General features: G+C 49.7%; 1 long non-coding RNA gene across 1 annotated transcript; it reads right to left on the bottom strand.

Moving 5' to 3' along the window:
• On the bottom strand, positions 5,698-7,571 carry LOC106510151. Its single transcript, XR_001308371.2, has 2 exons — positions 7,342-7,571; positions 5,698-6,262 (listed from the first exon to the last, which is right to left on the bottom strand). It is a non-coding gene; the product is annotated as an uncharacterized LOC106510151 (long non-coding RNA).

The following is a 14,806-nucleotide window of genomic DNA, read 5'->3' as shown; positions in this document are numbered from 1 at the left end:
TGTCATAATGGTAGACTTGTTTTTCTTCGCCTCATGAATTACTAAGAGAGCCCAAGTTATTTTTACCAAGAAATTATACGGGCCATGCCATAGATTTGATAAACTGAAGGAGGATCAGGCTTCAAGGGGAAAAAATGCTTCGTGAGGTTGCCTGCCAGCTTTAGAAAGAGGGACAAGTATTTCGTGATACACAAAGACAGTGACGAAAGCTCAGTGATCTTCACTTTGCCCAAAGAGTGGATCCTCGAAGCATTGGGAACAAAGCGAATCCGAAAACCATGTCACAACTACATGAAGGTTTGGTCGATCTTACTTGGAAACTAGCAGTACTGGTTATCTAAAGGAGAAGCTGAGTAGCTGGAGATTAAGAAGAGAGACCACCTAAGCCATGAGTCAAAGCAGAAAGCCTCATCAAGTCTGTACACTACGGACGAGGGAGCAATGACTTCAGAAACTGAAGGCAAGGTATGTTTTGAACCTGCCTTGTGGCAGGCAGCTAAACGAGTCATCCAACGAGATCAACCAGTCTAATTGCCAGAAATACACAAATCTAGATTGAACTTTTCTGATTGATGTAGCTTCCTGAGGCTTTGCTCCAAAAAGATCAAAACGCCAAATGAGGATGATCTGAAATGCCAGCAACTGGGGACCTAAAGGAGAATCATTAAGAGAATGAAAGCCCCAGGGTGACAACGATTTGGGAGACCAGATGCTATGGAAACCCTCGTTTGAAGGACTCCAGGAATGACATTTCCCACTGGAAACTCTACCTAGAACAAGAGAGAAAGAGTGAGAGGCTGGTTAAAGACGGACAGCAGTCGGTCCTACAATCGTAAATAACTCCCAAGCAGCGCCCTGGAGGGGGACAAAACTATGTGTCTAGGCATAGCTCTTCACAGCATAACGGCTACTGACACGACCCACGTGGACATTTAGTCTCAGGTATTAACATTTTCTTTATCGTTTTCTCAAGTCCAGACAATCAACCAAGCAATACATCAAGTCTGGATTTGTAGCATTTGCCAACAATTCATCTCATGAGCTAGAAAGAGCACACCACCTGATGCGGTGTCAGCAGACGTTCATTTCACGAAAGAAGGAAGAGGAGAAGAAGAGGAAGAAAAAGAAATGCGATGCCAAAACCAAAATGTAACACAAGACACAGGTTAAATGGGAAGCAAACGATGAGCCCTCCTCACCAATTCCTATTTGAAGATTTCCAGGACATCCACTGTTTCTACGACCCCTGCACTGGGCTGTTCTTCTCTCTGGCCTGAACCTCTTCTTCTAAATAACAAATGGCGTTCTCTGGTCCCTAGCCCCAGGATCGCCCCACTTTATGCTTCTCCAGGCATAATCCCAATGACTCCCGTGGTTTCGGCAATCATAACACAGCTGTCAACTCACACAGCTCCATTTGCATCCCAGAACTCACTTTGGACTTAGCTATCCCTTTGCCTTCTGGACGTCTCTATTCCACTATCCTCCAAGTGTCCAAAACCTGATCATACTCCCACAAACCGTTCAAATCTTCAGGACTCTTTATCTTTCCATGTGAATAACCCAGTACCTTATGTTCTCTGGACTGTTTTCCCCTCTGCAACATGCAATTATCCAGCCAAACACCCACTCATGCCATCCTGAGGGCCTAATTGTTTCTGGAATCAATTTCAGCCTGTCCATGCAAACTACCGTGGCCCTAATTCAGGGCCTCCCCAACACTTGCTCAGTTATTACCACACCTTCCTAACTTCTCTCTCTCCCCAAGTCTTCTTTCTGTCAAATGCACCTTCCGCATTGCCGGTCAGAACGATCCACTGAAAACTCAATCCTGACTATGTCACATGCGTACTTAAAATATTTTAACCTTCAAGGATCAATCCCCCATCCAAGACACTGCCCTTCCTTCCCCTCCTGCCTCATTGCTTATGACTCCGTGCCTTGAACTAGGGGCTGTTGCCATAGCTAAGGTCTCAGGATTTGTCTTCCACATCACTCATTCCTCTCCTCAGTGCATTTGGTCATCATTTCAACAAGGCTGATGTCTACACGACTCTCAACAAAGCCATCACTTCAGTGAAAAGCCCTGCCCCCGGGACATTCGGAGCTTTGCTTCTCCCATCATCCACAGCATGTGCCCTGTCCACTCATCTGCTTCACCCTCACGCCTGCAGGATTGGAACAGGGGGCCTGCATCTCCCCTCTCCGCCTTTGGGACACAGGGCCCAAGACTTGTGCAATCTTAGGTGCTGAATGAATATTGGTGGAATAAAGAAATAATGTTAAGTTCCTAAATTGTCTAATGGTACATGAGCTTCACAGCCATCTTGTGAGTTCAGGAACGAAGAAACTTTTCTCACCTCTGCTCTAGGCACTCCAAACAAATCTCATGTAACTATGCACCGTCTTCTATGCCCTCCTCCTTCCCACACACCACCCCTCACTGCCCTCTGTTGAATGGAGGGAGGACCTGCCTAGAGAAATCCAAACGCTGCCCTCCTGCTGCCGCTGAACCAGGCACTCTGGAGCCTCCGTGGCTGGTACAGGGCCCCCCATGAACCAGTGGGATCCTGTGCCAGAGTCAAGGCAGGAGCCGGAGGCCTGGGTAGGTCAGCCCAAGGAATAGTGCAGTCCCAGGACCCTGGACTCAGGGTTGCGGTGTTCACATGGCTGGCGAGCAGCCATAGGTACCAATACCAAAGCAAAGGGAAAATGCGGAGGAGGGTTCCAGCCTCCTTTTGAACCCTCCAGTGAAGCCCTCAAATCCCCTGAACTTGGCACTCGGGCCTCAGCCCAGCCTGTTCTCCTCCCCTGGTCCCGCTGTCTGGTCTCCTCCCTCTAGGCACCTTCCATGTACTGAACTGGGGTCTCTGTCCTGCTGAGGGCCCAGAGCTCCAAATCCCATTTCCACATTCAGTTCACATCTCCACTTCGGAGTTTCCGTTGTGCTGCCCAGGAAACAAATGCGACTAGGAACCATGAGGTTGTGGGTTTGATCCCTGGCCTCGTTCAGTGGGTTAAGGATCGGGTGTAGGCACGCCGCTGTAGCTCCAATTCGACCCCTAGCCTGGGAACCTCCTTGTGACGCGGGTGCGGACCTAAAACAAACAGACAAACCATCCAACAATATCCTTCAACAACAACTAAACAATAAGTTCTTGTGATGAAAAAAAATAAAAGATGTTGTGTGAGAGTGCCTGGGAAATGTGCTTTGAGAGGGAAATCGATCCTCTAGCTGATGGATAAAAATCGTTCAGTCCTGTTGATGTGTCTTCGTGAATGCATGGAAAACCTTGTTTGGAGATTGGAAACAGCATTCTCATTTTAAAGACGTTTCTTCAGCTTCAGGCGGAGGTTTCATGGCCCCACAGTTCCACCAGTAACAATCTCACCCTGGGGTGCATCTCACTCAGAAAAATCTCTCTCTCTCTCTCTCTCTCTCTCTTTTTTAAACTGAGTTTAGGTTGACATATACTCATCCTTTTGAAAATTATTACTATCATTTATTTACAATATTCGGTCAGTTTCTACTGGATGGCAGAGGGACCCAGTTATACAAATATACATAGATATACATTCTTTTTCTCATGTTTGGTTCCATCATGTCCCATCACAAGTCGTTAGATTTAGGACGCTGCGCTGTACCGCGGGATCTCTGCTCATCCACACCAAATAAAAGAGTTTGCATCTACTAACCCCCCAAATCCCAGTCCCTCTCCATCTCTCCCCCTCCCAGAAATGGCTTCCTTGGTCTACCTTGAAGTCTAGCAGAACCTCTGTCCCTAGAGCTGCACAGAGTCACAGCTCTGCTCTCCCGCTGAGGCTCAGTGGTCTGGACGCTGCAGCAAATACTCTTACCCCCCACGGCTCCCCTTTCCCAGGCCAGCATCTCCAGGACCTCACGTGACAACCTTAATAGCTCCTTCCCTGTCTGACCTCCCTCGTTCCGCCTGCTCACTCGGTAGGTTGATGAGACAGGGCCAGAGAACCAGTCCTAACCTGTGTCCAGACAGAGCCTTTCCACCGACAGCCTCGGGGAGAACTGGCTTTGTGTTCCACCTCATGCATGGAGCTGCCTGCGGGGTTGTTTCACTTCTGGTTCTGATGTAGGAAAATGGAAAACTCCGAGTCAGTGATGGTGAGGAAGGTATTGGGCGTTTATCTGCCACCACCCCAGCCTCTCCGGGTATTTCACCTCGGCACCTGGGCTTTAGCTGTTTACCTGAGAAGAAGCCGTCCATGCCAATCTTCTTTCTCCAGTCGTGTTGGTGGTCATTGATGGCCATGGTGATGATGCTAGTCCTGGGGAAGGGTCCCTGATGGCAGCAGCAACAAGGGAGGACCGACCCTCCTCTTCTTGGATACCTAAGCCCTGACTCGGCGTCTTTCCAGGGCACAAAACGGCTCCCCTGAGGAGCAAGAACTGCCCAACAGTGACATCACCCGTTTGCCATCTTCCTCCTCACAGGCTCCTGCTCACGGGGCTGAAGACCCCCAAGCACAGACATGTCACTTCATCCTTCACCCCCATATCAGCCCACAGCACCATGATCTGAAAGCACAAAGGTGGACTTTGAAGCCGATACAAGGACCGTCCTACTCACAACTCCCCTGGGACACGGACGCCACCCACACAAACACAAGGCCTCCCTGGATGCTCTCAGCACCGGAAGTCCAGGCCTGCTGGCCTCCACCCTGAGAGCAGGGAGGGAACGAAAACAAAACATCCACTTGAGGAGTTCCCGTTGTGGGTCAGAGGCTTAAGAACTGGACCTTGTCTCTGTGAGGACATGGGGTCATCAATCGATCCCTGGCCTCACTCAGTGGCTTAAGGATCCTGTGTGGCCGTGGCTGTGGCCTAAGCCTCAGCTGCAGCTCCAAGTCCACCTTGAGCCCAAGAACTTCCATGTTTCACAGCTGCTCAACCCCACCCACAGCCCACACCCCATCTCTCTTCTCTCTGCTCTAACTTTGCTCTGGCCTTGCCCTTGCCATCTCCTCTCCCTGGAAGCACGAACCCCAGGACACACACGGCTCAGTCTTCTGTTCATTCAACTGGGTGCCCACAACGCCTCGTTGGAAGATCTTTTCAAAACAATGGTCTCTAACATACACCCAAGCATAACTCTTATTTGTCTTACACGTGTCTGTGTGTGGGTCTGTGTGTGTGTATGCGTGTGTAATCCCCTCAAGCATGTAGGCTCCCTGAGGACAAGGACCTTGGCCCCATCATCATTCTTCGAACACCTAACCACTTGCCTGGCACCTGATACATAATTAGGAAACTCTTGGGAATACATTAATTTCTATGAGCCTGCTGAGTTGAATACATTCTTTCCACCTGTGGGAGCGCCAGTGGTTCAATCGGTTACGCACGGCAATCATACATTCTTTCCAGACTTTACAGATAAGGAAACTGAGGCTGAGAGAAGTTCCTTCTTCTCAGGGGCCTACAAGGTAGAAAGAGGCAGAAACCCGTTGGAAACCAATGACAAAAAAGAAGGATTGGATGTAAAAAATCCAAAAGAACATATTTCAGACCCAACTGAAGACAGCTTGGAGAAGCCTCATGCTAATGATTTAGTAGGAAGGAAAAGGACCCCTCAAAAGAGTTTGTTGTCCTTGGCAGAAGAGTGGAGAGCAATACATGCAAACAAACAAAACAAACAAAAAAGAACAAAAGGAAGAATTGAGAGCTTGACCATGAAACATGTCCTTTATTGGAGAACTGAAAAAGAGACACACTGAAGCGCTCAGAGGCTGGAGGTCACAACCCAGATCACAGGCAGGCAGATGGCAGAGCCCCATCCGGCGATGACGCTGCTGCTCTTCCAACAACATCCTATGAGCCTGGGGAACCAAGCCTTTTCTCTGTCAGCTGTGAATCCAGGAGGGAGGTTGAGAAGGATGCAGTCTATCACCATGGCCAAAGGGAGGACGAGGGAGCCCTGGGACCAAGAGGAGCCTGGATCCCGTTGTTGCATGGTCCTGAGGAAGTCTGCTGCTCTTACAGGCACTTGGGTGGACACTTCTGCTGGCAGGGTGGGCACGGTGGGCAGGGTGGGCACGGTGGGCAGGGTGGGCATTTCTGCTGGCATACTGGAATTGGGCACACCACAGGTGGGCAAGGAGGTGGACATGGCTCAGGGCACTTAGGGGGTGGACATGGCTCAGGGCACTTGGGTATGCACACAGGAGGTGGCTGGCAGGGCTGCTTGCACTGCTGCTGCTGGTAAGACATCGTTCCTGGGACTCACGGAACCTGAAGTACGGTGAGACAACATTGGTCACCACAAAGACAGTCCTGTCCATAGAGCAGTCAGCTCGACCATCAACACTTGGTTTTTCTTTTTTTAGGACTCAATGGATTCATTCATTTCTCGGTGTACAGTGATCACCACAATCCAATGGGCCACCAACACTTTGGTCTCCAAGGACTCTCTTGGATTCCTACTACAGCCTTTAGGATTTTGTGTGGAGTTCCCGTCGTGGCGCAGTGGTTAACGAATCCGACTAGGAACCATGAGGTTGCGGGTTCGGTCCCTGCCCTTGCTCAGTGGGTTAACGATCCGGCATTGCCATGAGCTATGGTGTAGGTTGCAGACGCGGCTCGGATCCCACATTGCTGTGGCTCTGGCGTAGGCCGGTGGCTACAGCTCCGATTCAACCCCTAGCCTGGGAACCTCCATATGCCGCGGGAGCAGCCCAAGAAATAGCAACAATAACAACAACAACAACAACAAAAAAGACAAAAAGGATTTTGTGGCCCATCTTCACCCTTTCTTTTGAGCACCTCTCACCCTCAGGCCTCAGGCCTTTCTGCTTCATCTCACATTCAACCACTTCCTAAGGCTAAAATCACCCACAGGGGGGGTAGTGTGAATACAGATTTTACCTGGAGAGGAAGAACTCGCTTATTGAAAGGGTCACCAGTCTCAAAACACATCTCTGCCCAGAGGTCCCAGGAGGCCCTGCTTGCTGGGCTAACCGACCCGACTGTGGGGCTGAGCTTTTGAGGAGAAATGCAAAGGCCCAATCCCACCGCTCACTGGGATGGAGCCGTGAGAGGGAGGCTGTGGGAACGAATGGGGGAGGGGGTGCTCCAGCACAGCACCTCATCTCTGTTTCTCTCCTTCAGGGTAAGGTGGTGCCTTGGACTCCATCGCTCTCCTCCCATTCCACATCACCTCCCAAACACCAGCGAAACCGTACCCCCCTCCCAACCTCATTGTATTCTTTCCCCCAGAAAGAGTATTGAGGGGTGAAAATAAAGTCCCTTCTACTCTCAGGTGAAATCCCACCACCCAAGGACCAAGAAAGACCTCTAAGACCTGTACTCACCAGAGGCTCCAAAGAAGGTCTAGGACTGGTGTCTGGAAGAGAGTAGGGCTGGGACGACGGTCACTCCTTTTATAAGGCCAGGCAGCCCTGCACGGCGCAGGGGGAGCAGCCCAGGACGGGCACGATGACCTCATTTCCCAACCAAAACGCCATCCACACGCAATCTCATAAATGACTTGCCACACTCATGCCGGTATCACAACACTTCCTGGTCCACGATCTTCCTCACCCCTCCCCAGGAACTGCAGAGTGTTTGACCCGAGACCGTGTCGCATATTCCCCATGCCAGTGTCATGTGCCAGTTAGGAAAGAGGAGAAATTCCTTGACAGTGGGGCTGTTCTCCCACTGGGTCAGAGATGGTGCCTCTCCCACTGCCCAGCTTCCCAAGCCTCTAGTACGTAAACCTCACTACTCCATTCAGCTTCACCTGCCCAGCTTCCAGCTTTGTGTCTCTCAATAGCAGAGACCAGGTTTTGCTAACCCCCCATCTCTTAACGTTCACCCAGTTTTCCTTCACTGGTAGAACAGCGAGGAAGGAGGAGGCACAGGCTGGAGCAATGAGCTTACAGGCAGTTTATTGACAAACTGAATGGTCAGGGACTCTGAGCAAGCAAGACGCAGACTCACTCCCTCCGCGCCCCCCCCCACCCCCCCGGCCAAGTGAGTGCTTGGTTTTTCATACACAAGGGTTTTTTTGGTTGAGCCCTTTTTGGTTGAGCCCTGTCGTCTGTGGCCTTGGGGATCTTTGTCTTCAGGAACTCCTTCGTTGCATGCGCCTGTTCATTTAGAAGGCGACTGCGAGTCTGGATTCAGCTGGGTTATGCTGAGTTTTTGTCCGTTTAGGCCTTGTTTCATTTTCCACCAAAGATTTAAAACTAACTTCCCCTTTGCCCAGGTCCTACAGGTCTCCAGGCATTTCTTGACAATTCAATGACTCACAAAGAGCCACAACAACTTACCTAGATTTCCCAGTTTCTGACAGTCCCCTGTTGGGTGGGTCCCCACATGGCTCCCTACATGGGACGGCAAAGGACAGCACCATCCCTCTGTTTTCTGGGCCATAAGATCACAGGCTGGGGCAGCCCCACCCCCACCCCACAGCTTCACATTTGCAGATATGATAGATAAACATGCGAACAACACCGTATCCTACATTTACAGGATTCAGAGACTACTCCTCGTGTTACACATTCTGACCCTAAAAACTTTTGAAAGGAAAAGACATGTGAATGCTAAAGGGCACAAACCCTAAGGAGTTCCTGCTGTGGTGCAGTGGGTTAAGCATTCTACTGCAGGGGCTACGGAGGTGCAGGTTCCACCCCCCAGGCCAGCACAGTTGGTTAAAGCATCGGGAGTTGCCACAGCCATGGCACAGGTCAAAGCCGTGGCCCACATCCAACCCCTGGCCCAGGAAGTTCCTTATGCCCTCAGGTGCGGCCATTAAAAAATAACGACGAAGGAGAAAAACCAATAGGAAGGACAAATAACTCACTGTAATAACTCATCGATAATGTCACCGATGCCCAAAACTGTGATAAAGAGGACACTGTGTAGAGCAGGGCTCCCTAGCTAAGACCCTGGCCCTCTCCCCCTCTTTCTCCTGGCTGACATCACTGCTAATTCGAAGGAGTCAGTCTGAAAGCACCTTCAGGGTCCACACCTTCTTACTGGTGAGCAGGGCCCTCCCGCTGCCTGAGGGAAGAGTCCCCTCCTGATGCTCTTTCCTGGAGGAATGCTGGGCAGCCTCTGCAGTGGTTCTCTCTTGCCTGGGTTGCTGTGGCACAGAAAAGAACAATCAGTGGCCTCACCTCGGGGCTTGAAGAGGGAGGAATTTCTTTAGCTTGAGCCTGTTCCCCATCTCTTTCTCGGCCTCTCAGACGGCCAATCTGAGGCCAGCCATTCCGGCCCAGCACTCTGGGATGCAACAGAAATGACCCAGATCACCATTAGGAGAGTGTCATCCTTCAGGGATGCCAGAAGGCACAGCGATGCTCTTGGGATGACGGGTCAGGTGCTTTCCCGACCTCTTCTTTTCCTGTTAAAGCCCTGGGAGCTAAAGGTGGTGCCTGCCGGGGTGAGGGAGCCATCCAAGGGTCACGTGATTTGGATCAGTCCTACTGTCATAATGGTAGACTTGTTTTTCTTCGCCTCATGAATTACTAAGAGAGCCCAAGTTATTTTTACCAAGAAATTATACGGGCCATGCCATAGATTTGATAAACTGAAGGAGGATCAGGCTTCAAGGGGAAAAAATGCTTCGTGAGGTTGCCTGCCAGCTTTAGAAAGAGGGACAAGTATTTCGTGATACACAAAGACAGTGACGAAAGCTCAGTGATCTTCACTTTGCCCAAAGAGTGGATCCTCGAAGCATTGGGAACAAAGCGAATCCGAAAACCATGTCACAACTACATGAAGGTTTGGTCGATCTTACTTGGAAACTAGCAGTACTGGTTATCTAAAGGAGAAGCTGAGTAGCTGGAGATTAAGAAGAGAGACCACCTAAGCCATGAGTCAAAGCAGAAAGCCTCATCAAGTCTGTACACTACAGGACGAGGGAGCAATGACTTCAGAAACTGAAGGCAAGGTATGTTTTGAACCTGCCTTGTGGCAGGCAGCTAAACGAGTCATCCAACGAGATCAACCAGTCTAATTGCCAGAAATACACAAATCTAGATTGAACTTTTCTGATTGATGTAGCTTCCTGAGGCTTTGCTCCAAAAAGATCAAAACGCCAAATGAGGATGATCTGAAATGCCAGCAACTGGGGACCTAAAGGAGAATCATTAAGAGAATGAAAGCCCCAGGGTGACAACGATTTGGGAGACCAGATGCTATGGAAACCCTCGTTTGAAGGACTCCAGGAATGACATTTCCCACTGGAAACTCTACCTAGAACAAGAGAGAAAGAGTGAGAGGCTGGTTAAAGACGGACAGCAGTCGGTCCTACAATCGTAAATAACTCCCAAGCAGCGCCCTGGAGGGGGACAAAACTATGTGTCTAGGCATAGCTCTTCACAGCATAACGGCTACTGACACGACCCACGTGGACATTTAGTCTCAGGTATTAACATTTTCTTTATCGTTTTCTCAAGTCCAGACAATCAACCAAGCAATACATCAAGTCTGGATTTGTAGCATTTGCCAACAATTCATCTCATGAGCTAGAAAGAGCACACCACCTGATGCGGTGTCAGCAGACGTTCATTTCACGAAAGAAGGAAGAGGAGAAGAAGAGGAAGAAAAAGAAATGCGATGCCAAAACCAAAATGTAACACAAGACACAGGTTAAATGGGAAGCAAACGATGAGCCCTCCTCACCTTTTCCTATTTGAAGATTTCCAGGACATCCACTGCTTCTATAACCCCTGCACGGGGCCGTTCTTCTCTCTGGCCTGAACCTCTTCTTCTAAATAACAAATGGCGTTCTCTGGTCCCTAGCCCCAGGATCGCCCCACTTTATGCTTCTCCAGGCATAATCCCAATGACTCCCGTGGTTTCGGCAATCATAACACAGCTGTCAACTCACACAGCTCCATTTGCATCCCAGAACTCACTTTGGACTTAGCTATCCCTTTGCCTTCTGGACGTCTCTATTCCACTATCCTCCAAGTGTCCAAAACCTGATCATACTCCCACAAACCCTTCAAATCTCCAGGACTCTTTATCTTTCCATGTGAATAACCCAGTACCTTAAGTTCTCTGGACTGTTTTCCCCTCTGCAACATGGTGCTTATCCAGCCAAACACCGGCTCATGCCATCCCGAGGGCCTAAATGTTTCTGGAATCAATTTCAGCCTGTCCATGCAAACTCCCGTGGCCCTAATTCAGGGCCTCCCCAACACTTGCACAGTTATTACCACACCTTCCTAACTTCTCTCTCTCCCCAAGTCTTCTTTCTGTCAAATGCACCTTCCGCATTGCTGGCCAGAACGATCCACTGAAAACTCAATCCCGACTATGTCACATGCGTACTTAAAATATTTTAACCTTCAAGGATCAATCCCACGTCCAAGACACTGCCCCTCCTTCCCCTCCTGCCTCATTCCTTATGACTCCGAGCCTTGAACTAGGGGCTGTTGCCATAGCTAAGGTCTCAGGATTTGTCTTACACATCGCCCTTACCTCTCCTCAGTGCATTTAGTCATTAATTGGGCCTGGCTTATGCCTACACGACTCTCAACAAAGCCATCACTTCAGTGAAAAGCCCGGCCCCCGGGACAGGGGTGGCCCCTGGGAGTCTCCAGAGACATTCGGAGCTTTGCTTCTCACATCATCTTCACCGTGTGCCCTGTCCAATTATCTCTTCGCCCTAAGGCCTGCAGGCTTGGAACAGGGGGCCTGCATCTCCCCTCTCCACCTTTGGGACACAGGGCCCAAGACCTGCACCACCTTAGGTGCTGAATGAATATTGGTGGAATGAAGAAATAATGTTAAGTTCCTAAATTGTCTTATCTTACATGAGCTTCACAGCCATCTTGTGAGTTCAGGGAAGAAGAAACTTTTCTGACCTCGGCCCTAGGAACTGGAAAAAACTCACATGTAATAAGCACTGCTGTCTCTGTCCTCCTCCTTCCCACACACCACCCCTCACTGCCCACTGCTCCCTCGATCCTTCTGTGTTATTGAAGTGGATACAGAGGGGACCTAAAGGAAAGCCAGAAGCACCAGGTATCGCCCGACATGTTTCCACAATATTTTCTTAGCCTCTTTGCTTCTATTCTTTATGATGAACACTCCTTCTTGTCCTGCCTTACTTTACCCCATATTCCTGTTTGAAAAACAGTCACAGGGCTGGTAAATGACTTAAGCTTAAGAACAAAGACCTGAAGGCATCAGTTATTCATGCGGTCAGCTGAATGAGGACCTAATGCATTGGTCTAGGCATGCCGGACCCATGCAAGTAGGCATGCCCACTCTTTGCACAGCAGGATATGTCCTCTACAGAATAAGAGGAAGATGAGCCTCATGGCCCCAAAGGGTTTATGAGGGGTCATTAGAAGGATATGCATTGGCAAGAAGAACCGAAGTACAAAACTAGACACGCCAGGGTGATGCAGACCAGCACATGGTCTGCAGAAGATCAACGGTGATTCTCTAGAATGCTATGCACAGGTAGCTGGAGCCAAGCTTCCTCAATGCAAATGATTGTTCAATGCCAAAAGGTCAGAATAAAAGCTTAATCACCTACCAGCCATGGGACTTTTAAAATAATTTTTAAAGAAAACCTATATCCTGCCCCTACAACCCCTTCCTCACGTGACATAATCCTCAAGACCACAGTAAAAGCAGTGTGGTATCTTGAGGCAACGCTCTTGGTCCCTGAGACCTTGAGTTTCCCGGTTCCCACTTTTCATTAGGAGGAATATCTCTGTGTCTTGTTTTACGGTAACTTTTACCTTAATTTTAAGAGCACCCGTTCGGCAACCCTCACATTCTCAGCTGGTCTCAGCAAGAAGGAGAAAGTTTTATGACCTCTGCTCTAGAAACTCGAAACAAATCTCATGTAACTAAACACTGCTTTCTCTTCCCACACACCACCCCTCACTGCCCGCTGCCCACTCGATCCTTCTGTGTTATTGACATGCACACAGAGGGGACCTCAAGGAAAACCCGAAGCACCAGGTGGATGAACTCCAGGAAGGACAGGACATCATTTGCAGAAGAAAACTGGTGAACGGGCCATGGGACAGGATGGTCAAGAGACACAAAACGAGCAAACACTGAGTCATTCTGAAGAGCTGAAAGGGGCGACTGAGGGACAAAGAGAGGAGAGACTGAGAGATGCAGAGAGGAGGGTAGAGGACAGGAGAGGAAGGAGGAAGAGGGGAGGGGAGGGAGGGAGAAGGTGAAAGAGAAGTTAAAGGCCACTGCCCTGCAGAGATGAATACACATTTGAGGATATGAAAGCATGTTAAAGTCTCTTGCTGCAGTGTAATTCCAGTTTGCTCTTTTTAACAAAATGTCAACTATTGACGTTGCAATGGTGTTTGTGTTTTTAACAACTTCAGATTAGTATTTCTTTGAATGCAACCTGTGCTGAAGCCAGAACCAGAAAGTTCAGCTTCCTTCCAAGTATAGGTTATGAAGATGTGTTCAGCTCTTTAGAACCTAAGGTGCAAGTTTCTTCCACCTCTTGAATTAGGTAACTACCCCAGGACTCAGCCAGGCACCTGAGCCTGCCAGTAGCTGGGCTGCTAGACTTGCAGAGCAAAGAGTGGGACTCACTCTAAACACTGTTGAATCTACACCACTTGTGAATGGGTTTAGCAATCAGGTGGACAGATGTTGTAAAGGCTACTCAGAATTCAGAAATCCTGTATCCTCAGGGAAAAGGCAGGCTTTGCATAGCCTCACATCCAAGGCAGCATGGGGAGTCTCCTTGTGGCTAAGGATTAAGGTGTCCTCACAGCGGCAGCCTGGGACACTGCTCTGGTTCTGATGGAGAGTTAATGTCTGGACAGGGAACTTCTATATGCCTTGGGTGCAGCCAAAACGAAAAAAAAAAAAGAAAAACCAGAAAGAAAGGAAAAGGGAGCATTGGTCCCAGTGTGAAGTGACATTTCTAAAGCAACAGCGTCTAAAAACTCCCTCGTGAAATTCGAGGCTAAGAAACTGCATCTGACCCAGTGTCCACAGATCTCCACAATCCCAAGGAAAGAATGTCCTCTGTTGAATGGAGGGAGGACCTGCCTAGAGAAATCCAAACGCTGCCCTCCTGCTGCCGCTGAACCAGGCACTCTGGAGCCTCCGTGGCTGGTACAGGGCCCCCCATGAACCAGTGGGATCCTGTGCCAGAGTCAAGGCAGGAGCCGGAGGCCTGGGTAGGTCAGCCCAAGGAATAGTGCAGTCCCAGGACCCTGGACTCAGGGTTGCAGTGTTCACATGGCTGGCGAGTAGCCGTAGGTACCAATACCAAAGCAAAGGGAAAATGCGGAGGAGGGTTCCAGCCTCCTTTTGAACCCTCCAGTGAAGCCCTCAAATCCCCTGAACTTGGCACTCGGGCCTCAGCCCAGCCTGTTCTCCTCCCCTGGTCCCGCTGTCTGGTCTCCTCCTTCTAGGCACCTTCCATGTACTGAACTGGGGTCTCTGTCCTGCTGAGGGCCCAGAGCTCCAAATCCCATTTCCACATTCAGTTCACATCTCCACTTCGGAGTTTCCGTTGTGCTGCCCAGGAAACAAATGCGACTAGGAACCATGAGGTTGTGGGTTTGATCCCTGGCCTCGTTCAGTGGGTTAAGGATCGGGTGTTGCCCTGAGCTGTGGTGTAGGTCACAGACATGGCTCGGACCTGGTGTTGCTCTGGCTGTGGTGTAGGCACGCCGCTGTAGCTCCAATTCGACCCCTAGCCTGGGAACCTCCTTGTGACGCGGGTGCGGACCTAAAACAAACAGACAAACCATCCAACAATATCCTTCAACAACAACTAAACAATAAGTTCTTGTGATGAAAAAAAATAAAAGATGT

This window comes from Sus scrofa, chromosome 4 (assembly GCF_000003025.6).
Source record: "Sus scrofa isolate TJ Tabasco breed Duroc chromosome 4, Sscrofa11.1, whole genome shotgun sequence".
Classification (NCBI taxonomy): Eukaryota; Metazoa; Chordata; class Mammalia; order Artiodactyla; family Suidae; genus Sus; species Sus scrofa.
This window is presented reverse-complemented; position numbering and strand designations above follow the sequence as displayed.